Here is a 22500-nt window from a genome sequence, read left to right as displayed (position 1 = left end):
GGAGGAGGAGGCTGTGGAGGAGTCAGGGGAGCCAGAGGTGTCTGGCTCCTCTTGCTCCTCTGACTCCTCAGACGAGGAGGCGTCCGTCGCACTGGAGATGGTGCTCGGCTCAGCGCTGGCGTCTGGGAAGGTGGGAGCAGGACAAACTGCTCCTCCTGACCAGAGGGAGGGGACTCGTGAGGGTCCAACTCCTAAGCCCGTGGAGGAAGAGGCTGAACCCGGGAGGAGGATGGGTGCGGGACAGGCCCCGCATCTTACCTCCAAAGGGGGGGACATCACCACAGGGCTGGGTGATGATCCCAAGCTCCAGTCGGACGGTGGTAAGAGGGGACAGGTGGAGAAGAAGGATAAGAAAGGGGCAAGACGCAGGAAGCAGGTGGCAGGAGACGGAGAGGGCGCTGCTGCTGAGAGCGGCTCTGCCTCCTCCGTTCCAACCACTTCAAAAGCGCCAGCAGAAAGCTCCATCAACCCACCATCCTCCACACGCAGCTCTGCCCCACGAGGTGAGCTCGAGACTGTTTTTAATGATGACTTCATGGATTTCTCCACCCGTGAAGTCAGAAAAAGAGTGTGGCAGTCGGATGCGACGGGCGCCAAAAAGAAGTCTAAATAAAAGATGGGTTACATCCTCCAAGGTCTCCTCTTAATGGCGTTCTCCTTGTCCTCTTGGAACGCAGGCGGCCTGCGGAGCCCAGTGCGGATGCAGAGCGCGTTACACTTTTCCAAGTGGGACGTGCTCTGCATCCAAGAAACGCACTGGGATGTCAGCCACGCGCAACAAGTGCGGAGCATGGGAGTAGGCTCTGTATTTTGGGCCCTGGGCACGGCGTGCTCGCGCGGTGTGGCCACGGTGGTGAGGCCTGGTGTCTTAGGCCAACCCACCCTGGTACACGCCGACCCAGAGGGCTCCTTCCTGGTCCTGGACTTCACGGACACAGTGAAGTTCAGACTAATTAACATCTACGCCCCGAACGATGATGGTCTGAGGAGGCAATTCTTCAAAAAAATATTTCGCTTTGCGAACGACAATACAATCATAATCGGTGACTTTAATACAACACTTTGCAAGACAGACATCGGCATTAACAACTCTTTTAAAAACAGCACTGCCAGGACAGCCCTGTTGGAAGAAGCCGCCAGCAGGAACCTGACGGAGGTGTGGCGGTTCGTCCACCCCTTCCTGAAGGATTTCTCCAGGCGGCAGGTCGTCCAGGGCGTCCTGAAGCAGTCCCGCATTGACCTCTGTTTTGCCTCCTCAGACCTGGCACAGAGAGTCAGTGGTGCTTCCTACAAGTGGTCAGGCTTGAGTGATCACTCCACTTTAGATATTTATTTTGGGTTAGTTTCATCACCGAGGAATGGAGGACTGTGGGTCCTAAACAGCTCCATCCTCGGTGATGAAACTTTTTGTAGGAAAATGGACTTTTTGTTTGATGTATTTGACATGGAGCTGGAGCTGATCGACAGCGTGGTCGATTGGTGGCCGACGGCAAAAACACGCATTAAAAAGCTCTGTGTCAATTACAGCAAACACAAGGCGTGGCTGTCGACCAGGAGGGAGACCGCTCTCCGCCAGCGCCTGCAGGTCCTGGACCAGGGCGCAGCTTCCACCACTGGCCCTGTGGATCCAGAGTACCTGGTGGTGCGCGCTGAGCTGGAGCAGCTGGAGGTAAGTAGGTGTCAGGGTGCAATTTTGAGGGCAAAAGCCAGACACACAGTCGAAGGAGAACGCTCGACAGCGTTCTTCTTCGGCTGTGAGAAGGTTACACAGGGAAAGATGCACATAGATAAGTTGATAGATAAGACAGGTAAGATTGTTTCCGAGGTAAGTGAGGTTTTAGAGACAGCGCAGGATTTCTATAGTAGGCTTTTTAGTTCAGACGGAGTGGCAGAGCAGGCTTTAGACCAGGCTGTAGGTGCTCTGGAGCGCACACTGAGCAGGGAGGATAGGGAGCTGTGCGACGCGCCTCTGTCTCTCATGGAGATAGAGGCTGCAGTCAAGAGTTTAAATACAGGGAAAAGCCCCGGAGAGGACGGACTAACCTGTGAGTTTTTCAAGCGTTTCGCTTCCAGGTTAGCTCCGATCCTACTCCTATTATATCAGGATTTTGAGAGTGAGAGTAGAGTTGGCGATGGTTTTGCGATGAGTGTCGTCACTCTGCTTTTTAAGAAGGGCGACAGGAGCAGCCTCGCCAACTACAGGCCCATTAGCCTTTTGAACGTAGACTATAAAATTTTAGCAAAGGTATTAGCAGGTAGGTTAAAGCGTGTGATTGGATCCGTCATACACCCCTCGCAGGCCTACAGCGTCCCCGGGAGGGACATCTCAGACACAGTTTTGTCTCTGAGATATCTCCTTCGGCAGATGCACGCGACCGGTGGTATTCACGTTAGTGTAGACTTTAACAAGGCGTTCGACAGAGTTGAGCATTCGTTCCTCTGGACTGTATTAGGTAAGTTAGGTTTCGGCGAACGGTTTGTTAATTGGCTACAGCTCATCTATTCCTTTGCGGTCAGTAAGGTCAAAGTCAACGGGTTTCTAACTGACTCTTTCCCCTTAAAAAGATCAGTCAGGCAGGGCTGTCCCCTCTCGTCGCTCCTCTACAGCATCGCCGCTGAGCCTTTGGCGGCCATGTTGAGGGCGGACGCGGCGGTGAGGGGACTGACCACGCCTGCGGGTAGGGAAGTCAAAATTTTTCAGTACGCAGATGACACGAATCTGATCCTCCGAGACGTGGAGAGCCTGAACGCCTCTCTCCACGTGCTCAATGTTTACGGCCTCGCTTCAGGGGCCAAAATCAATTTCGATAAAACCACGGTTAAATTTTGCGGCAGCGTCACGCCTGTTCCTCTCCCTGTCCAGCTCCGGGAGGCCGGGGACTCCTACAAGGTCCTCGGCGTCCCCCTGGGCAGAGACGAGGAGGCGTGTCGTACTGCACTTTGGTCGCCTTTGTGCGAGAAAATTACAGCGCGCTTGAATTTTTGGAGACGTCGTAATCTGACATTAAAAGGTAAAGTCTTAGTTGTAAATTCTTTGTGCATGTCCATGTTGAACCATGCACTCTCCGTGTACGGCCTGCCGGGGGTCTATGCTAACAAATTAAGGTTAGTGATAAACCACTTTTTGTGGAATCGTGAGAGGGGCTTTATTGCACATAAGGTTATGATAGGTGAGTACGATCAGGGAGGTTTAAAGTTAGCAGATTTAGAGTTAAGGAAGAAGGCCTTCAGGCTGAAAACAATTCGGAAATTTCTAGACGTTGAGGTAGATGCTCCATGGAAGGATTATATAGGTGAGTTTGTTAATAGTCTAGGTAAGTTTGGTGTTTATAATTTGTGTTTGTTGCCCCCTGTTTCGGTCCTGGAGGGCCTCCCCCCCTTCGAGAGGGAACTCTTGGAGGCGTGGAGGACTTTCAGGCCCCTGACTGTGGCGGTTCCAGACAGCGGTGAGGGTCTCGCGCACATGCCCCTCCGTCATAACCCTGACTTGCTCTCCGCTCCCCCCGGGAAGCGCGAGTGCATGATCAGTGGGGCGATGGAGGAGGCTGGGCTGGAATATGTAGGTAAGGTATTTGACGTGAAAGGTAATTTTAGTGTAGATTACATAGGGAAGTGTTTTAGGTTAGCAGGTAAAGTGTTTAGGAAAAAGTATATTAGTGGTATGGTAAGTATTTTTAACAGGAATCTGGTCAGGCATTGGGGAAGCACTTTGGGCCAAATGGGGAGCACGACAGGTAAGTTGAATTTTAATGTATTTGTTAGCACGGGGAGGTTTAGGATTTTCACAGACCTACCCACCCGCATCCTGTATCAGTTGTTGTTGCCGGGAGTGCTCAGGCGTCCCGCCTCGGAACACAAATGGTCATTAACATTCCCCGCACGCACCATCGCAACCATCTGGGCCAACATCTTTAATTGGTACACCCCACATAACGTAGGTCATTTTGACTTCAGATTTAGACACAGGATCGTCTTTACATCCGCAGCACTGCACGCATTTCTTCCCGACAGCTACGCTGCGGACTGCCCCGTGTGCCACGGACCCCCCGAGACCCTGGAGCACATGCTGTACACCTGCCCGGCCGTCCGCCCGTTCTGGTCCCGACTGCAGGACCTCCTCGCTCGGAGGCTGTCCTGGAGGCTCCCACCGCCGGCGGCCCTAGGAGGGGACGACCAGGAGCCCTGGCTCCTCCTCTTTGGTCCCGGACAGAGTCGCTCTGGAGCCAACACCCATCTCGCCCGACTAACCCTCTCCATAGCCCGGTACACATTATATCTCAACAGGAACATCCATCTCCGTGACAATAAAACAGCAGCACCCTGGCCCATCTTCAAAGGACTCTTGGCCGCACACCTCCGACACCTCCACATGGCAGCAGAGCACCGGTTCATCACCCACCTCGTCCCCCACAACACCCTGATCCACCTCACACCCTCTGGAAACCTGGACATCCTCTTCTGACCCCGGCATCACCCCCCCCAACCACGGCATCACCCCCCATCACTGAAGAATGTTTGGAGAATGATTGTGTGTTTGATTTTCTGTAATTTTTTGTCTCGTCTCCCCCTGCCCTTGTGTATCCCATTCCCTTGCCCTTGTGTGTCATGTATGTCTGTACATTCATGTAAATATATGTAAATACTTGTTTTAAGATGTTTTTGATAATAAAAGATAAAAAAAAAAAAAAAAAAAAAAGACCAGCCCCATCTCGTCTGATCTCGGAAGCCAAGCAGGGTTGGGCCTGGTTGGTACTTGGATGGGAGACCGCCTGGGAATACCAGGTGCTGTGAGCATTTTCACACTTTTTCACCTGTCAAAAAAAAAAAAAAAAAAAAAAAGAAGTTTTTCATTGAGATATCCCAATTTTGACCTAGCAAGTGGCGTGAAGGTACTCTTCACAAAAAGACAGTGTTTGATATAAAAAAGGCCGTTTTGACCTGGAACATTTCGCTCACGGCCATACCACCCTGGACCAGCCCGATCTCGTCTGATCTCGGAAGCCAAGCAGGGTTGGGCCTGGTTAGTACTTGGATGGGAGACCGCCTGGGAATACCAGGTGCTGTGAGCATTTTCACACTTTTTCACCTGTCAAAAAAAAAAAAAAAAAAAAAAAGAAGTTTTTCATTGAGATATCCCACTTTTGACCGAGCAAGTGGCGTGAAGGTACTCTTCACGAAAAGACAGTGTTTGATATAAAAAAGGCCGTTTTGACCTGGAACATTTCGCTCATGGCCATACCACCCTGGACCAGCCCCATCTCGTCTGATCTCGGAAGCCAAGCAGGGTTGGGCCTGGTTGGTACTTGGATGGGAGACCGCCTGGGAATACCAGGTGCTGTGAGCATTTTCACACTTTTTCACCTGTCAAAAAAAAAAAAAAAAAAGAAGTTTTTCATTGAGATATCCCAATTTTGACCGAGCAAGTGTCGTGAAGGTACTCTTCACGAAAAGACAGTGTTTGATATAAAAAAGGCCGTTTTGACCTGGAACATTTCGCTCACGGCCATACCACCCTGGACCAGCCCGATCTCGTCTGATCTCGGAAGCCAAGCAGGGTTGGGCCTGGTTGGTACTTGGATGGGAGACCGCCTGGGAATACCAGGTGCTGTGAGCATTTTCACACTTTTTCACCTGTCAAAAAAAAAAAAAAAAAAGAAGTTTTTCATTGAGATATCCCAATTTTGACCGAGCAAGTGGCGTGAAGGTACTCTTCACGAAAAGACAGTGTTTGATATAAAAAAGGCCGTTTTGACCTGGAACATTTCGCTCACGGCCATACCACCCTGGACCAGCCCGATCTCGTCTGATCTCGGAAGCCAAGCAGGGTTGGGCCTGGTTGGTACTTGGATGGGAGACCGCCTGGGAATACCAGGTGCTGTGAGCATTTTCACACTTTTTCACCTGTCAAAAAAAAAAAAAAAAAAGAAGTTTTTCATTGAGATATCCCAATTTTGACCGAGCAAGTGGCGTGAAGGTACTCTTCACGAAAAGACAGTGTTTGATATAAAAAAGGCCGTTTTGACCTGGAACATTTCGCTCACGGCCATACCACCCTGGACCAGCCCGATCTCGTCTGATCTCGGAAGCCAAGCAGGGTTGGGCCTGGTTAGTACTTGGATGGGAGACCGCCTGGGAATACCAGGTGCTGTGAGCATTTTCACACTTTTTCACCTGTCAAAAAAAAAAAAAAAAAAGAAGTTTTTCATTGAGATATCCCAATTTTGACCGAGCAAGTGGCGTGAAGGTACTCTTCACGAAAAGACAGTGTTTGATATAAAAAAGGCCGTTTTGACCTGGAACATTTCGCTCACGGCCATACCACCCTGGACCAGCCCGATCTCGTCTGATCTCGGAAGCTAAGCAGGGCTGGGCCTGGTTAGTACTTGGATGGGAGACCTCCTTGAAATACCAGGTGCTGTGAGCAAAACTACCCCCATTACACACAGGAACAGTAGAGCCTAAGACTCGTCCTTTCCATGGGAACAAAGGGGATAGCAACAGCCTCGGCAGCCTAAGACTGTTCCTCCATGATCAGGAACAGCAACAGCACAAATACTGGTCCTCCATGGGAACAAAGGGAATAGCAACAGCCTCGGCAGTCTAAGACTATTCCTCCATGATCAGGAACAGTAGCGGTCTAAGACTGGTACTCCATGGGAACAAAGGGAACAGCAGCGACGGTCTGGCAGTCTAAGACTATCCCTCCATGATGCAAGGAACAGCAGCACGTAAAACTGGTCCTCCCTGGTTGTATATGGCGAGAACTGGTAACTCCAGGTGAGAACTGGGCTGTGTCAGACTGTTCTTCCATGAGAATGGAAAAGCAACAGCGCAATACTGGTCCTCCATGGGGAAAAGGGAATAGCGACAGCCTCGGCAGTATAAGACTATTCCTCCATGTTCAAGGAACAATTGCAGTCTAAGTCTCGTCCTTCATGGGAAAAAAGGGAGCAGCAGCAGTCTTGAAACGGGGGCTTCCCCTCGCCGGAGGGCAGGGAAGTCTATGAAAAGAGAAGCTGGGCTGGGCCTGGTTAGTACTTGGATGGGAGACCTCCTTGAAATACCAGGTGCTGTGAGCAAAACTACCCCCATTACACACAGGAACAGTAGAGCCTAAGACTTGTCCTTTCCATGGGAACAAAGGGGATAGCAACAGCCTCGGCAGCCTAAGACTGTTCCTCCATGATCAGGAACAGCAACAGCACAAATACTGGTCCTCCATGGGAACAAAGGGAATAGCAACAGCCTCGGCAGTCTAAGACTATTCCTCCATGATCAGGAACAGTAGCGGTCTAAGACTGGTACTCCATGGGAACAAAGGGAACAGCAGCGACGGTCTGGCAGTCTAAGACTATCCCTCCATGATGCAAGGAACAGCAGCACGTAAAACTGGTCCTCCCTGGTTGTATATGGCGAGAACTGGTAACTCCAGGTGAGAACTGGGCTGTGTCAGACTGTTCTTCCATGAGAAAGGAAAAGCAACAGCGCAATACTGGTCCTCCATGGGGAAAGGGAATAGCGACAGCCTCGGCAGTATAAGACTATTCCTCCATGTTCAAGGAACAATTGCAGTCTAAGTCTCGTCCTTCATGGGAAAAAAGGGAGCAGCAGCAGTCTTGAAACGGGGGCTTCCCCTCGCCGGAGGGCAGGGAAGTCTATACTTTAGGCTCACGGCCATACCACCCTGGACCCGCCCGATCTCGTCTGATCTCGGAAGCTAAGCTGGGCTGGGCCTGGTTAGTACTTGGATGGGAGACCTCCTTGAAATACCAGGTGCTGTGAGCAAAACTACCCCCATTACACACAGGAACAGTAGAGCCTAAGACTTGTCCTTTCCATGGGAACAAAGGGGATAGCAACAGCCTCGGCAGCCTAAGACTGTTCCTCCATGATCAGGAACAGCAACAGCACAAATACTGGTCCTCCATGGGAACAAAGGGAATAGCAACAGCCTCGGCAGTCTAAGACTATTCCTCCATGATCAGGAACAGTAGCGGTCTAAGACTGGTACTCCATGGGAACAAAGGGAACAGCAGCGACGGTCTGGCAGTCTAAGACTATCCCTCCATGATGCAAGGAACAGCAGCACGTAAAACTGGTCCTCCCTGGTTGTATATGGCGAGAACTGGTAACTCCAGGTGAGAACTGGGCTGTGTCAGACTGTTCTTCCATGAGAAAGGAAAAGCAACAGCGCAATACTGGTCCTCCATGGGGAAAGGGAATAGCGACAGCCTCGGCAGTATAAGACTATTCCTCCATGTTCAAGGAACAATTGCAGTCTAAGTCTCGTCCTTCATGGGAAAAAAGGGAGCAGCAGCAGTCTTGAAACGGGGGCTTCCCCTCGCCGGAGGGCAGGGAAGTCTATACTTTAGGCTCACGGCCATACCACCCTGGACCCGCCCGATCTCGTCTGATCTCGGAAGCTAAGCTGGGCTGGGCCTGGTTAGTACTTGGATGGGAGACCTCCTTGAAATACCAGGTGCTGTGAGCAAAACTACCCCCATTACACACAGGAACAGTAGAGCCTAAGACTTGTCCTTTCCATGGGAACAAAGGGGATAGCAACAGCCTCGGCAGCCTAAGACTGTTCCTCCATGATCAGGAACAGCAACAGCACAAATACTGGTCCTCCATGGGAACAAAGGGAATAGCAACAGCCTCGGCAGTCTAAGACTATTCCTCCATGATCAGGAACAGTAGCGGTCTAAGACTGGTACTCCATGGGAACAAAGGGAACAGCAGCGACGGTCTGGCAGTCTAAGACTATCCCTCCATGATGCAAGGAACAGCAGCACGTAAAACTGGTCCTCCCTGGTTGTATATGGCGAGAACTGGTAACTCCAGGTGAGAACTGGGCTGTGTCAGACTGTTCTTCCATGAGAAAGGAAAAGCAACAGCGCAATACTGGTCCTCCATGGGGAAAGGGAATAGCGACAGCCTCGGCAGTATAAGACTATTCCTCCATGTTCAAGGAACAATTGCAGTCTAAGTCTCGTCCTTCATGGGAAAAAAGGGAGCAGCAGCAGTCTTGAAACGGGGGCTTCCCCTCGCCGGAGGGCAGGGAAGTCTATACTTTAAGATCAGTGCAGGTGCGTGCAATTTGTGGTGTGCTGCATGGTCTGGAGCTGGAGGTTTGGGAGTTTTTTTTGAGTTTTTAATCGTTATTTTGGTCATTTTCATTTACTTTTTTCAGTTCTTTTGTTTGTTCCCCTCCCAGTAAACTTACTGGGAGGTGGATTTTTTGTTTTTTGTGAGCATGGCTCAAAGGACGGACAACACGGCATCGGACACTGGAATGGACACGACAAAGGCAAGACAAAGTTTGAAAGAATCTGTAAATAATAGAAAGAACGAAGAAAGAAGAATGAAATTTATGAAAGAACTCACTGTGGTGTTGGAGTTGACGGAGGGAGCACAAATCACGCCACTAGCTTTTTTGAAATCGACTCAGGAGGTGTGCGGCTCCATAGTAGCGTGCAGACTCATCTCGAAGGACAAATATGAAGTAACCGTCAGTACCACTAAAGCGAAGGAGCGGCTCCTGGACGGGTACTGCATTGGAGGAGTCAGGGTTCACGCCCGTGACATCTCGGTGGATGAGCTGGTCGTGTCCTTCATGGGGCTGCCGGCTTATATCGAGGACGAGGAGATCCTGGCCAAGCTCTACGCCTGGGGGGTCTCTGCGGTCTCCGAGGTGAGGAGGAGAATGTGGCCGGGGACGAACGTGGCGGACGGCACCAGGTTTGTACGGGTAAGGTTCACGGACACGGTGCAGTCCTTACCGTATTCTGTCAGGTTTGACACCGCGGGGGGCCCCGAGTACTTCAGGGTAATACACGACAGGCAGGTGCGGGTGTGTAGGGGGTGTCTCCAGCCTGGCCATATTCTGAGGGAGTGCCCTGACTTTCTGTGCCGCAACTGCGGGAGCCAGGGGCATTACGCGCGCGAGTGCGTCGCGCAGCGGGCCCCGAAGTGCAGAGAGTGCCGCATGTTCCGCCACTTATGTCCGTGTGGTGCGGGTGACAGAGAGGAGGACAGAGAGGAGGACAGAGGGGAGGACAGAGGGGAGGACAGGGAGGACGCCATTGGAGGAGAGAGCAGTGACGTGGCCCAGAACGTGCCCGCAACTGCTCTCTCCGAAGTAGAGGAGTTTTTGGAGGAGGAGGCTGTGGAGGAGTCAGGGGAGCCAGAGGTGTCTGGCTCCTCTTGCTCCTCTGACTCCTCAGACGAGGAGGCGTCCGTCGCACTGGAGATGGTGCTCGGCTCAGCGCTGGCGTCTGGGAAGGTGGGAGCAGGACAAACTGCTCCTCCTGACCAGAGGGAGGGGACTCGTGAGGGTCCAACTCCTAAGCCCGTGGAGGAAGAGGCTGAACCCGGGAGGAGGATGGGTGCGGGACAGGCCCCGCATCTTACCTCCAAAGGGGGGGACATCACCACAGGGCTGGGTGATGATCCCAAGCTCCAGTCGGACGGTGGTAAGAGGGGACAGGTGGAGAAGAAGGATAAGAAAGGGGCAAGACGCAGGAAGCAGGTGGCAGGAGACGGAGAGGGCGCTGCTGCTGAGAGCGGCTCTGCCTCCTCCGTTCCAACCACTTCAAAAGCGCCAGCAGAAAGCTCCATCAACCCACCATCCTCCACACGCAGCTCTGCCCCACGAGGTGAGCTCGAGACTGTTTTTAATGATGACTTCATGGATTTCTCCACCCGTGAAGTCAGAAAAAGAGTGTGGCAGTCGGATGCGACGGGCGCCAAAAAGAAGTCTAAATAAAAGATGGGTTACATCCTCCAAGGTCTCCTCTTAATGGCGTTCTCCTTGTCCTCTTGGAACGCAGGCGGCCTGCGGAGCCCAGTGCGGATGCAGAGCGCGTTACACTTTTCCAAGTGGGACGTGCTCTGCATCCAAGAAACGCACTGGGATGTCAGCCACGCGCAACAAGTGCGGAGCATGGGAGTAGGCTCTGTATTTTGGGCCCTGGGCACGGCGTGCTCGCGCGGTGTGGCCACGGTGGTGAGGCCTGGTGTCTTAGGCCAACCCACCCTGGTACACGCCGACCCAGAGGGCTCCTTCCTGGTCCTGGACTTCACGGACACAGTGAAGTTCAGACTAATTAACATCTACGCCCCGAACGATGATGGTCTGAGGAGGCAATTCTTCAAAAAAATATTTCGCTTTGCGAACGACAATACAATCATAATCGGTGACTTTAATACAACACTTTGCAAGACAGACATCGGCATTAACAACTCTTTTAAAAACAGCACTGCCAGGACAGCCCTGTTGGAAGAAGCCGCCAGCAGGAACCTGACGGAGGTGTGGCGGTTCGTCCACCCCTTCCTGAAGGATTTCTCCAGGCGGCAGGTCGTCCAGGGCGTCCTGAAGCAGTCCCGCATTGACCTCTGTTTTGCCTCCTCAGACCTGGCACAGAGAGTCAGTGGTGCTTCCTACAAGTGGTCAGGCTTGAGTGATCACTCCACTTTAGATATTTATTTTGGGTTAGTTTCATCACCGAGGAATGGAGGACTGTGGGTCCTAAACAGCTCCATCCTCGGTGATGAAACTTTTTGTAGGAAAATGGACTTTTTGTTTGATGTATTTGACATGGAGCTGGAGCTGATCGACAGCGTGGTCGATTGGTGGCCGACGGCAAAAACACGCATTAAAAAGCTCTGTGTCAATTACAGCAAACACAAGGCGTGGCTGTCGACCAGGAGGGAGACCGCTCTCCGCCAGCGCCTGCAGGTCCTGGACCAGGGCGCAGCTTCCACCACTGGCCCTGTGGATCCAGAGTACCTGGTGGTGCGCGCTGAGCTGGAGCAGCTGGAGGTAAGTAGGTGTCAGGGTGCAATTTTGAGGGCAAAAGCCAGACACACAGTCGAAGGAGAACGCTCGACAGCGTTCTTCTTCGGCTGTGAGAAGGTTACACAGGGAAAGATGCACATAGATAAGTTGATAGATAAGACAGGTAAGATTGTTTCCGAGGTAAGTGAGGTTTTAGAGACAGCGCAGGATTTCTATAGTAGGCTTTTTAGTTCAGACGGAGTGGCAGAGCAGGCTTTAGACCAGGCTGTAGGTGCTCTGGAGCGCACACTGAGCAGGGAGGATAGGGAGCTGTGCGACGCGCCTCTGTCTCTCATGGAGATAGAGGCTGCAGTCAAGAGTTTAAATACAGGGAAAAGCCCCGGAGAGGACGGACTAACCTGTGAGTTTTTCAAGCGTTTCGCTTCCAGGTTAGCTCCGATCCTACTCCTATTATATCAGGATTTTGAGAGTGAGAGTAGAGTTGGCGATGGTTTTGCGATGAGTGTCGTCACTCTGCTTTTTAAGAAGGGCGACAGGAGCAGCCTCGCCAACTACAGGCCCATTAGCCTTTTGAACGTAGACTATAAAATTTTAGCAAAGGTATTAGCAGGTAGGTTAAAGCGTGTGATTGGATCCGTCATACACCCCTCGCAGGCCTACAGCGTCCCCGGGAGGGACATCTCAGACACAGTTTTGTCTCTGAGATATCTCCTTCGGCAGATGCACGCGACCGGTGGTATTCACGTTAGTGTAGACTTTAACAAGGCGTTCGACAGAGTTGAGCATTCGTTCCTCTGGACTGTATTAGGTAAGTTAGGTTTCGGCGAACGGTTTGTTAATTGGCTACAGCTCATCTATTCCTTTGCGGTCAGTAAGGTCAAAGTCAACGGGTTTCTAACTGACTCTTTCCCCTTAAAAAGATCAGTCAGGCAGGGCTGTCCCCTCTCGTCGCTCCTCTACAGCATCGCCGCTGAGCCTTTGGCGGCCATGTTGAGGGCGGACGCGGCGGTGAGGGGACTGACCACGCCTGCGGGTAGGGAAGTCAAAATTTTTCAGTACGCAGATGACACGAATCTGATCCTCCGAGACGTGGAGAGCCTGAACGCCTCTCTCCACGTGCTCAATGTTTACGGCCTCGCTTCAGGGGCCAAAATCAATTTCGATAAAACCACGGTTAAATTTTGCGGCAGCGTCACGCCTGTTCCTCTCCCTGTCCAGCTCCGGGAGGCGGGGGACTCCTACAAGGTCCTCGGCGTCCCCCTGGGCAGAGACGAGGAGGCGTGTCGTACTGCACTTTGGTCGCCTTTGTGCGAGAAAATTACAGCGCGCTTGAATTTTTGGAGACGTCGTAATCTGACATTAAAAGGTAAAGTCTTAGTTGTAAATTCTTTGTGCATGTCCATGTTGAACCATGCACTCTCCGTGTACGGCCTGCCGGGGGTCTATGCTAACAAATTAAGGTTAGTGATAAACCACTTTTTGTGGAATCGTGAGAGGGGCTTTATTGCACATAAGGTTATGATAGGTGAGTACGATCAGGGAGGTTTAAAGTTAGCAGATTTAGAGTTAAGGAAGAAGGCCTTCAGGCTGAAAACAATTCGGAAATTTCTAGACGTTGAGGTAGATGCTCCATGGAAGGATTATATAGGTGAGTTTGTTAATAGTCTAGGTAAGTTTGGTGTTTATAATTTGTGTTTGTTGCCCCCTGTTTCGGTCCTGGAGGGCCTCCCCCCCTTCGAGAGGGAACTCTTGGAGGCGTGGAGGACTTTCAGGCCCCTGACTGTGGCGGTTCCAGACAGCGGTGAGGGTCTCGCGCACATGCCCCTCCGTCATAACCCTGACTTGCTCTCCGCTCCCCCCGGGAAGCGCGAGTGCATGATCAGTGGGGCGATGGAGGAGGCTGGGCTGGAATATGTAGGTAAGGTATTTGACGTGAAAGGTAATTTTAGTGTAGATTACATAGGGAAGTGTTTTAGGTTAGCAGGTAAAGTGTTTAGGAGAAAGTATATTAGTGGTATGGTAAGTATTTTTAACAGGAATCTGGTCAGGCATTGGGGAAGCACTTTGGGCCAAATGGGGAGCACGACAGGTAAGTTGAATTTTAATGTATTTGTTAGCACGGGGAGGTTTAGGATTTTCACAGACCTACCCACCCGCATCCTGTATCAGTTGTTGTTGCCGGGAGTGCTCGGGCGTCCCGCCTCGGAACACAAATGGTCATTAACATTCCCCGCACGCACCATCGCAACCATCTGGGCCAACATCTTTAATTGGTACACCCCACATAACGTAGGTCATTTTGACTTCAGATTTAGACACAGGATCGTCTTTACATCCGCAGCACTGCACGCATTTCTTCCCGACAGCTACGCTGCGGACTGCCCCGTGTGCCACGGACCCCCCGAGACCCTGGAGCACATGCTGTACACCTGCCCGGCCGTCCGCCCGTTCTGGTCCCGACTGCAGGACCTCCTCGCTCGGAGGCTGTCCTGGAGGCTCCCACCGCCGGCGGCCCTAGGAGGGGACGACCAGGAGCCCTGGCTCCTCCTCTTTGGTCCCGGACAGAGTCGCTCTGGAGCCAACACCCATCTCGCCCGACTAACCCTCTCCATAGCCCGGTACACATTATATCTCAACAGGAACATCCATCTCCGTGACAATAAAACAGCAGCACCCTGGCCCATCTTCAAAGGACTCTTGGCCGCACACCTCCGACACCTCCACATGGCAGCAGAGCACCGGTTCATCACCCACCTCGTCCCCCACAACACCCTGATCCACCTCACACCCTCTGGAAACCTGGACATCCTCTTCTGACCCCGGCATCACCCCCCCCAACCACGGCATCACCCCCCATCACTGAAGAATGTTTGGAGAATGATTGTGTGTTTGATTTTCTGTAATTTTTTGTCTCGTCTCCCCCTGCCCTTGTGTATCCCATTCCCTTGCCCTTGTGTGTCATGTATGTCTGTACATTCATGTAAATATATGTAAATACTTGTTTTAAGATGTTTTTGATAATAAAAGATAAAAAAAAAAAAAAACCAGCCCGATCTCGTCTGATCTCGGAAGCCAAGCAGGGTTGGGCCTGGTTAGTACTTGGATGGGCGACCGCCTGGGAATACCAGGTGCTGTGAGCATTTTCACACTTTTTCACCTGTCAAAAAAAAAAAAAAAAAAAAAAAAAGAAGTTTTTCATTGAGATATCCCAATTTTGACCGAGCAAGTGGCGTGAAGGTACTCTTCACGAAAAGACAGTGTTTGATATAAAAAAGGCCGTTTTGACCTGGAACATTTCGCTCACGGCCATACCACCCTGGACCAGCCCGATCTCGTCTGATCTCGGAAGCCAAGCAGGGTTGGGCCTGGTTAGTACTTGGATGGGAGACCGCCTGGGAATACCAGGTGCTGTGAGCATTTTCACACTTTTTCACCTGTCAAAAAAAAAAAAAAAAAAAAAAAAAAGTTTTTCATTGAGATATCCCAATTTTGACCGAGCAAGTGGCGTGAAGGTACTCTTCACGAAAAGACAGTGTTTGATGCAAAAAAAGCCGTTTATACGAGTTTTGACCTGGAACATTTCGCTCACGGCCATACCACCCTGGACCAGCACGATCTCGTCTGATCTCGGAAGCCAAGCAGGGTTAGGCCTGGTTAGTACTTGGATGGGCGACCGCCGGGGAATACCAGGTGCTGTGAGCATTTTCACACTTTTTCACCTGTCAAAAAAAAAAAAAAAAAAAAAAAAAGAAGTTTTTCATTGAGATATCCCAATTTTGACCGAGCAAGTGGCGTGAAGGTACTCTTCACGAAAAGACAGTGTTTGATATAAAAAAGGCCGTTTTGACCTGGAACATTTCGCTCACGGCCATACCACCCTGGACCAGCCCGATCTCGTCTGATCTCGGAAGCCAAGCAGGGTTGGGCCTGGTTAGTACTTGGATGGGCGACCGCCTGGGAATACCAGGTGCTGTGAGCATTTTCACACTTTTTCACCTGTCAAAAAAAAAAAAAAAAAAAAAAAAAGAAGTTTTTCATTGAGATATCCCAATTTTGACCGAGCAAGTGGCGTGAAGGTACTCTTCACGAAAAGACAGTGTTTGATATAAAAAAGGCCGTTTTGACCTGGAACATTTCGCTCACGGCCATACCACCCTGGACCAGCCCGATCTCGTCTGATCTCGGAAGCCAAGCAGGGTTGGGCCTGGTTAGTACTTGGATGGGAGACCGCCTGGGAATACCAGGTGCTGTGAGCATTTTCACACTTTTTCACCTGTCAAAAAAAAAAAAAAAAAAAGAAGTTTTTCATTGAGATATCCCAAATTTGACCGAGCAAGTGGCGTGAAGGTACTCTTCACGAAAAGACAGTGTTTGATATAAAAAAGGCCGTTTTGACCTGGAACATTTCGCTCACGGCCATACCACCCTGGACCAGCCCGATCTCGTCTGATCTCGGAAGCCAAGCAGGGTTGGGCCTGGTTAGTACTTGGATGGGAGACCGCCTGGGAATACCAGGTGCTGTGAGCATTTTCACACTTTTTCACCTGTCAAAAAAAAAAAAAAAAAAAGAAGTTTTTCATTGAGATATCCCAAATTTGACCGAGCAAGTGGCGTGAAGGTACTCTTCACGAAAAGACAGTGTTTGATATAAAAAAGGCCGTTTTGACCTGGAACATTTCGCTCACGGCCATACCACCCTGGACCAGCCCGATCTCGTCTGATCTCGGAAGCCAAGCAGGGTTGGGCCTGGTTAGTACTTGGATGGGAGACCGCCTGGGAATACCAGGTGCTGTGAGCATTTTCACACTTTTTCACCTGTCAAAAAAAAAAAAAAAAAAAGAAGTTTTTCATTGAGATATCCCAAATTTGACCGAGCAAGTGGCGTGAAGGTACTCTTCACGAAAAGACAGTGTTTGATATAAAAAAGGCCGTTTTGACCTGGAACATTTCGCTCACGGCCATACCACCCTGGACCAGCCCCTTTGCAATCAGTGCAGGTGCGTGCAATTTGTGGTGTGCTGCATGGTCTGGAGCTGGAGGTTTGGGAGTTTTTTTTGAGTTTTTAATCGTTATTTTGGTCATTTTCATTTACTTTTTTCAGTTCTTTTGTTTGTTCCCCTCCCAGTAAACTTACTGGGAGGTGGATTTTTTGTTTTTTGTGAGCATGGCTCAAAGGACGGACAACACGGCATCGGACACTGGAATGGACACGACAAAGGCAAGACAAAGTTTGAAAGAATCTGTAAATAATAGAAAGAACGAAGAAAGAAGAATGAAATTTATGAAAGAACTCACTGTGGTGTTGGAGTTGACGGAGGGAGCACAAATCACGCCACTAGCTTTTTTGAAATCGACTCAGGAGGTGTGCGGCTCCATAGTAGCGTGCAGACTCATCTCGAAGGACAAATATGAAGTAACCGTCAGTACCACTAAAGCGAAGGAGCGGCTCCTGGACGGGTACTGCATTGGAGGAGTCAGGGTTCACGCCCGTGACATCTCGGTGGATGAGCTGGTCGTGTCCTTCATGGGGCTGCCGGCTTATATCGAGGACGAGGAGATCCTGGCCAAGCTCTACGCCTGGGGGGTCTCTGCGGTCTCCGAGGTGAGGAGGAGAATGTGGCCGGGGACGAACGTGGCGGACGGCACCAGGTTTGTACGGGTAAGGTTCACGGACACGGTGCAGTCCTTACCGTATTCTGTCAGGTTTGACACCGCGGGGGGCCCCGAGTACTTCAGGGTAATACACGACAGGCAGGTGCGGGTGTGTAGGGGGTGTCTCCAGCCTGGCCATATTCTGAGGGAGTGCCCTGACTTTCTGTGCCGCAACTGCGGGAGCCAGGGGCATTACGCGCGCGAGTGCGTCGCGCAGCGGGCCCCGAAGTGCAGAGAGTGCCGCATGTTCCGCCACTTATGTCCGTGTGGTGCGGGTGACAGAGAGGAGGACAGAGGGGAGGACAGAGGGGAGGACAGGGAGGACGCCATTGGAGGAGAGAGCAGTGACGTGGCCCAGAACGTGCCCGCAACTGCTCTCTCCGAAGTAGAGGAGTTTTTGGAGGAGGAGGCTGTGGAGGAGTCAGGGGAGCCAGAGGTGTCTGGCTCCTCTTGCTCCTCTGACTCCTCAGACGAGGAGGCGCCCGTCGCACTGGAGATGGTGCTCGGCTCAGCGCTGGCGTCTGGGAAGGTGGGAGCAGGACAAACTGCTCCTCCTGACCAGAGGGAGGGGACTCGTGAGGGTCCAACTCCTAAGCCCGTGGAGGAAGAGGCTGAACCCGGGAGGAGGATGGGTGCGGGACAGGCCCCGCATCTTACCTCCAAAGGGGGGGACATCACCACAGGGCTGGGTGATGATCCCAAGCTCCAGTCGGACGGTGGTAAGAGGGGACAGGTGGAGAAGAAGGATAAGAAAGGGGCAAGACGCAGGAAGCAGGTGGCAGGAGACGGAGAGGGCGCTGCTGCTGAGAGCGGCTCTGCCTCCTCCGTTCCAACCACTTCAAAAGCGCCAGCAGAAAGCTCCATCAACCCACCATCCTCCACACGCAGCTCTGCCCCACGAGGTGAGCTCGAGACTGTTTTTAATGATGACTTCATGGATTTCTCCACCCGTGAAGTCAGAAAAAGAGTGTGGCAGTCGGATGCGACGGGCGCCAAAAAGAAGTCTAAATAAAAGATGGGTTACATCCTCCAAGGTCTCCTCTTAATGGCGTTCTCCTTGTCCTCTTGGAACGCAGGCGGCCTGCGGAGCCCAGTGCGGATGCAGAGCGCGTTACACTTTTCCAAGTGGGACGTGCTCTGCATCCAAGAAACGCACTGGGATGTCAGCCACGCGCAACAAGTGCGGAGCATGGGAGTAGGCTCTGTATTTTGGGCCCTGGGCACGGCGTGCTCGCGCGGTGTGGCCACGGTGGTGAGGCCTGGTGTCTTAGGCCAACCCACCCTGGTACACGCCGACCCAGAGGGCTCCTTCCTGGTCCTGGACTTCACGGACACAGTGAAGTTCAGACTAATTAACATCTACGCCCCGAACGATGATGGTCTGAGGAGGCAATTCTTCAAAAAAATATTTCGCTTTGCGAACGACAATACAATCATAATCGGTGACTTTAATACAACACTTTGCAAGACAGACATCGGCATTAACAACTCTTTTAAAAACAGCACTGCCAGGACAGCCCTGTTGGAAGAAGCCGCCAGCAGGAACCTGACGGAGGTGTGGCGGTTCGTCCACCCCTTCCTGAAGGATTTCTCCAGGCGGCAGGTCGTCCAGGGCGTCCTGAAGCAGTCCCGCATTGACCTCTGTTTTGCCTCCTCAGACCTGGCACAGAGAGTCAGTGGTGCTTCCTACAAGTGGTCAGGCTTGAGTGATCACTCCACTTTAGATATTTATTTTGGGTTAGTTTCATCACCGAGGAATGGAGGACTGTGGGTCCTAAACAGCTCCATCCTCGGTGATGAAACTTTTTGTAGGAAAATGGACTTTTTGTTTGATGTATTTGACATGGAGCTGGAGCTGATCGACAGCGTGGTCGATTGGTGGCCGACGGCAAAAACACGCATTAAAAAGCTCTGTGTCAATTACAGCAAACACAAGGCGTGGCTGTCGACCAGGAGGGAGACCGCTCTCCGCCAGCGCCTGCAGGTCCTGGACCAGGGCGCAGCTTCCACCACTGGCCCTGTGGATCCAGAGTACCTGGTGGTGCGCGCTGAGCTGGAGCAGCTGGAGGTAAGTAGGTGTCAGGGTGCAATTTTGAGGGCAAAAGCCAGACACACAGTCGAAGGAGAACGCTCGACAGCGTTCTTCTTCGGCTGTGAGAAGGTTACACAGGGAAAGATGCACATAGATAAGTTGATAGATAAGACAGGTAAGATTGTTTCCGAGGTAAGTGAGGTTTTAGAGACAGCGCAGGATTTCTATAGTAGGCTTTTTAGTTCAGACGGAGTGGCAGAGCAGGCTTTAGACCAGGCTGTAGGTGCTCTGGAGCGCACACTGAGCAGGGAGGCTAGGGAGCTGTGCGACGCGCCTCTGTCTCTCATGGAGATAGAGGCTGCAGTCAAGAGTTTAAATACAGGAAAAAGCCCCGGAGAGGACGGACTAACCTGTGAGTTTTTCAAGCGTTTCGCTTCCAGGTTAGCTCCGATCCTACTCCTATTATATCAGGATTTTGAGAGTGAGAGTAGAGTTGGCGATGGTTTTGCGATGAGTGTCGTCACTCTGCTTTTTAAGAAGGGCGACAGGAGCAGCCTCGCCAACTACAGGCCCATTAGCCTTTTGAACGTAGACTATAAAATTTTAGCAAAGGTATTAGCAGGTAGGTTAAAGCGTGTGATTGGATCCGTCATACACCCCTCGCAGGCCTACAGCGTCCCCGGGAGGGACATCTCAGACACAGTTTTGTCTCTGAGATATCTCCTTCGGCAGATGCACGCGACCGGTGGTATTCACGTTAGTGTAGACTTTAACAAGGCGTTCGACAGAGTTGAGCATTCGTTCCTCTGGACTGTATTAGGTAAGTTAGGTTTCGGCGAACGGTTTGTTAATTGGCTACAGCTCATCTATTCCTTTGCGGTCAGTAAGGTCAAAGTCAACGGGTTTCTAACTGACTCTTTCCCCTTAAAAAGATCAGTCAGGCAGGGCTGTCCCCTCTCGTCGCTCCTCTACAGCATCGCCGCTGAGCCTTTGGCGGCCATGTTGAGGGCGGACGCGGCGGTGAGGGGACTGACCACGCCTGCGGGTAGGGAAGTCAAAATTTTTCAGTACGCAGATGACACGAATCTGATCCTCCGAGACGTGGAGAGCCTGAACGCCTCTCTCCACGTGCTCAATGTTTACGGCCTCGCTTCAGGGGCCAAAATCAATTTCGATAAAACCACGGTTAAATTTTGCGGCAGCGTCACGCCTGTTCCTCTCCCTGTCCAGCTCCGGGAGGCCGGGGACTCCTACAAGGTCCTCGGCGTCCCCCTGGGCAGAGACGAGGAGGCGTGTCGTACTGCACTTTGGTCGCCTTTGTGCGAGAAAATTACAGCGCGCTTGAATTTTTGGAGACGTCGTAATCTGACATTAAAAGGTAAAGTCTTAGTTGTAAATTCTTTGTGCATGTCCATGTTGAACCATGCACTCTCCGTGTACGGCCTGCCGGGGGTCTATGCTAACAAATTAAGGTTAGTGATAAACCACTTTTTGTGGAATCGTGAGAGGGGCTTTATTGCACATAAGGTTATGATAGGTGAGTACGATCAGGGAGGTTTAAAGTTAGCAGATTTAGAGTTAAGGAAGAAGGCCTTCAGGCTGAAAACAATTCGGAAATTTCTAGACGTTGAGGTAGATGCTCCATGGAAGGATTATATAGGTGAGTTTGTTAATAGTCTAGGTAAGTTTGGTGTTTATAATTTGTGTTTGTTGCCCCCTGTTTCGGTCCTGGAAGGCCTCCCCCCCTTCGAGAGGGAACTCTTGGAGGCGTGGAGGACTTTCAGGCCCCTGACTGTGGCGGTTCCAGACAGCGGTGAGGGTCTCGCGCACATGCCCCTCCGTCATAACCCTGACTTGCTCTCCGCTCCCCCCGGGAAGCGCGAGTGCATGATCAGTGGGGCGATGGAGGAGGCTGGGCTGGAATATGTAGGTAAGGTATTTGACGTGAAAGGTAATTTTAGTGTAGATTACATAGGGAAGTGTTTTAGGTTAGCAGGTAAAGTGTTTAGGAAAAAGTATATTAGTGGTATGGTAAGTATTTTTAACAGGAATCTGGTCAGGCATTGGGGAAGCACTTTGGGCCAAATGGGGAGCACGACAGGTAAGTTGAATTTTAATGTATTTGTTAGCACGGGGAGGTTTAGGATTTTCACAGACCTACCCACCCGCATCCTGTATCAGTTGTTGTTGCCAGGAGTGCTCGGGCGTCCCGCCTCGGAACACAAATGGTCATTAACATTCCCCGCACGCACCATCGCAACCATCTGGGCCAACATCTTTAATTGGTACACCCCACATAACGTAGGTCATTTTGACTTCAGATTTAGACACAGGATCGTCTTTACATCCGCAGCACTGCACGCATTTCTTCCCGACAGCTACGCTGCGGACTGCCCCGTGTGCCACGGACCCCCCGAGACCCTGGAGCACATGCTGTACACCTGCCCGGCCGTCCGCCCGTTCTGGTCCCGACTGCAGGACCTCCTCGCTCGGAGGCTGTCCTGGAGGCTCCCACCGCCGGCGGCCCTAGGAGGGGACGACCAGGAGCCCTGGCTCCTCCTCTTTGGTCCCGGACAGAGTCGCTCTGGAGCCAACACCCATCTCGCCCGACTAACCCTCTCCATAGCCCGGTACACATTATATCTCAACAGGAACATCCATCTCCGTGACAATAAAACAGCAGCACCCTGGCCCATCTTCAAAGGACTCTTGGCCGCACACCTCCGACACCTCCACATGGCAGCAGAGCACCGGTTCATCACCCACCTCGTCCCCCACAACACCCTGATCCACCTCACACCCTCTGGAAACCTGGACATCCTCTTCTGACCCCGGCATCACCCCCCCCAACCACGGCATCACCCCCCATCACTGAAGAATGTTTGGAGAATGATTGTGTGTTTGATTTTCTGTAATTTTTTGTCTCGTCTCCCCCTGCCCTTGTGTATCCTATTCCCTTGCCCTTGTGTGTCATGTATGTCTGTACATTCATGTAAATATATGTAAATACTTGTTT

General features: G+C 51.6%; 12 non-coding genes and 2 pseudogenes across 12 annotated transcripts; all 14 read left to right on the top strand.

The window, feature by feature from the left end:
• Nucleotides 1-4950: 4950 nt before the first annotated feature.
• LOC140352674 (5S ribosomal RNA) lies at nt 4951-5069 on the top strand. Its single transcript, XR_011925584.1, has one exon. It is a non-coding gene; the product is annotated as a 5S ribosomal RNA (ribosomal RNA).
• A 156-nt stretch (nt 5070-5225) lies between these two features.
• LOC140353039 (5S ribosomal RNA) lies at nt 5226-5344 on the top strand (annotated as a pseudogene).
• A 151-nt stretch (nt 5345-5495) lies between these two features.
• On the top strand, nt 5496-5614 carry LOC140352877 (5S ribosomal RNA). Its single transcript, XR_011925779.1, has one exon. It is a non-coding gene; the product is annotated as a 5S ribosomal RNA (ribosomal RNA).
• Nucleotides 5615-5765: 151 nt separating this feature from the next.
• On the top strand, nt 5766-5884 carry LOC140352875 (5S ribosomal RNA). The gene has a single exon (XR_011925778.1). It is a non-coding gene; the product is annotated as a 5S ribosomal RNA (ribosomal RNA).
• A 151-nt stretch (nt 5885-6035) lies between these two features.
• LOC140352672 (5S ribosomal RNA) lies at nt 6036-6154 on the top strand. Its single transcript, XR_011925582.1, has one exon. It is a non-coding gene; the product is annotated as a 5S ribosomal RNA (ribosomal RNA).
• Nucleotides 6155-6305: 151 nt separating this feature from the next.
• Nucleotides 6306-6424, top strand: LOC140352912 (5S ribosomal RNA). The gene has a single exon (XR_011925812.1). It is a non-coding gene; the product is annotated as a 5S ribosomal RNA (ribosomal RNA).
• A 1242-nt stretch (nt 6425-7666) lies between these two features.
• On the top strand, nt 7667-7785 carry LOC140352897 (5S ribosomal RNA). The gene has a single exon (XR_011925798.1). It is a non-coding gene; the product is annotated as a 5S ribosomal RNA (ribosomal RNA).
• Nucleotides 7786-8372: 587 nt separating this feature from the next.
• LOC140352896 (5S ribosomal RNA) lies at nt 8373-8491 on the top strand. The gene has a single exon (XR_011925797.1). It is a non-coding gene; the product is annotated as a 5S ribosomal RNA (ribosomal RNA).
• Nucleotides 8492-15098: 6607 nt separating this feature from the next.
• LOC140352671 (5S ribosomal RNA) lies at nt 15099-15217 on the top strand. Its single transcript, XR_011925581.1, has one exon. It is a non-coding gene; the product is annotated as a 5S ribosomal RNA (ribosomal RNA).
• Nucleotides 15218-15383: 166 nt separating this feature from the next.
• Nucleotides 15384-15502, top strand: LOC140352507 (5S ribosomal RNA; annotated as a pseudogene).
• A 158-nt stretch (nt 15503-15660) lies between these two features.
• Nucleotides 15661-15779, top strand: LOC140352818 (5S ribosomal RNA). The gene has a single exon (XR_011925723.1). It is a non-coding gene; the product is annotated as a 5S ribosomal RNA (ribosomal RNA).
• Nucleotides 15780-15937: 158 nt separating this feature from the next.
• On the top strand, nt 15938-16056 carry LOC140352670 (5S ribosomal RNA). The gene has a single exon (XR_011925580.1). It is a non-coding gene; the product is annotated as a 5S ribosomal RNA (ribosomal RNA).
• A 152-nt stretch (nt 16057-16208) lies between these two features.
• Nucleotides 16209-16327, top strand: LOC140352669 (5S ribosomal RNA). The gene has a single exon (XR_011925579.1). It is a non-coding gene; the product is annotated as a 5S ribosomal RNA (ribosomal RNA).
• Nucleotides 16328-16479: 152 nt separating this feature from the next.
• LOC140352668 (5S ribosomal RNA) lies at nt 16480-16598 on the top strand. The gene has a single exon (XR_011925578.1). It is a non-coding gene; the product is annotated as a 5S ribosomal RNA (ribosomal RNA).
• Nucleotides 16599-22500: the final 5902 nt, after the last annotated feature.

The sequence above is a fragment of the Eucyclogobius newberryi genome, unplaced genomic scaffold, assembly GCF_026437365.1.
Source record: "Eucyclogobius newberryi isolate DKJ021-1_F unplaced genomic scaffold, fEucNew1.0.hap1 SCAF_86, whole genome shotgun sequence".
In the NCBI taxonomy this organism is placed as follows: Eukaryota; Metazoa; Chordata; class Actinopteri; order Gobiiformes; family Gobiidae; genus Eucyclogobius; species Eucyclogobius newberryi.
This window is presented reverse-complemented; position numbering and strand designations above follow the sequence as displayed.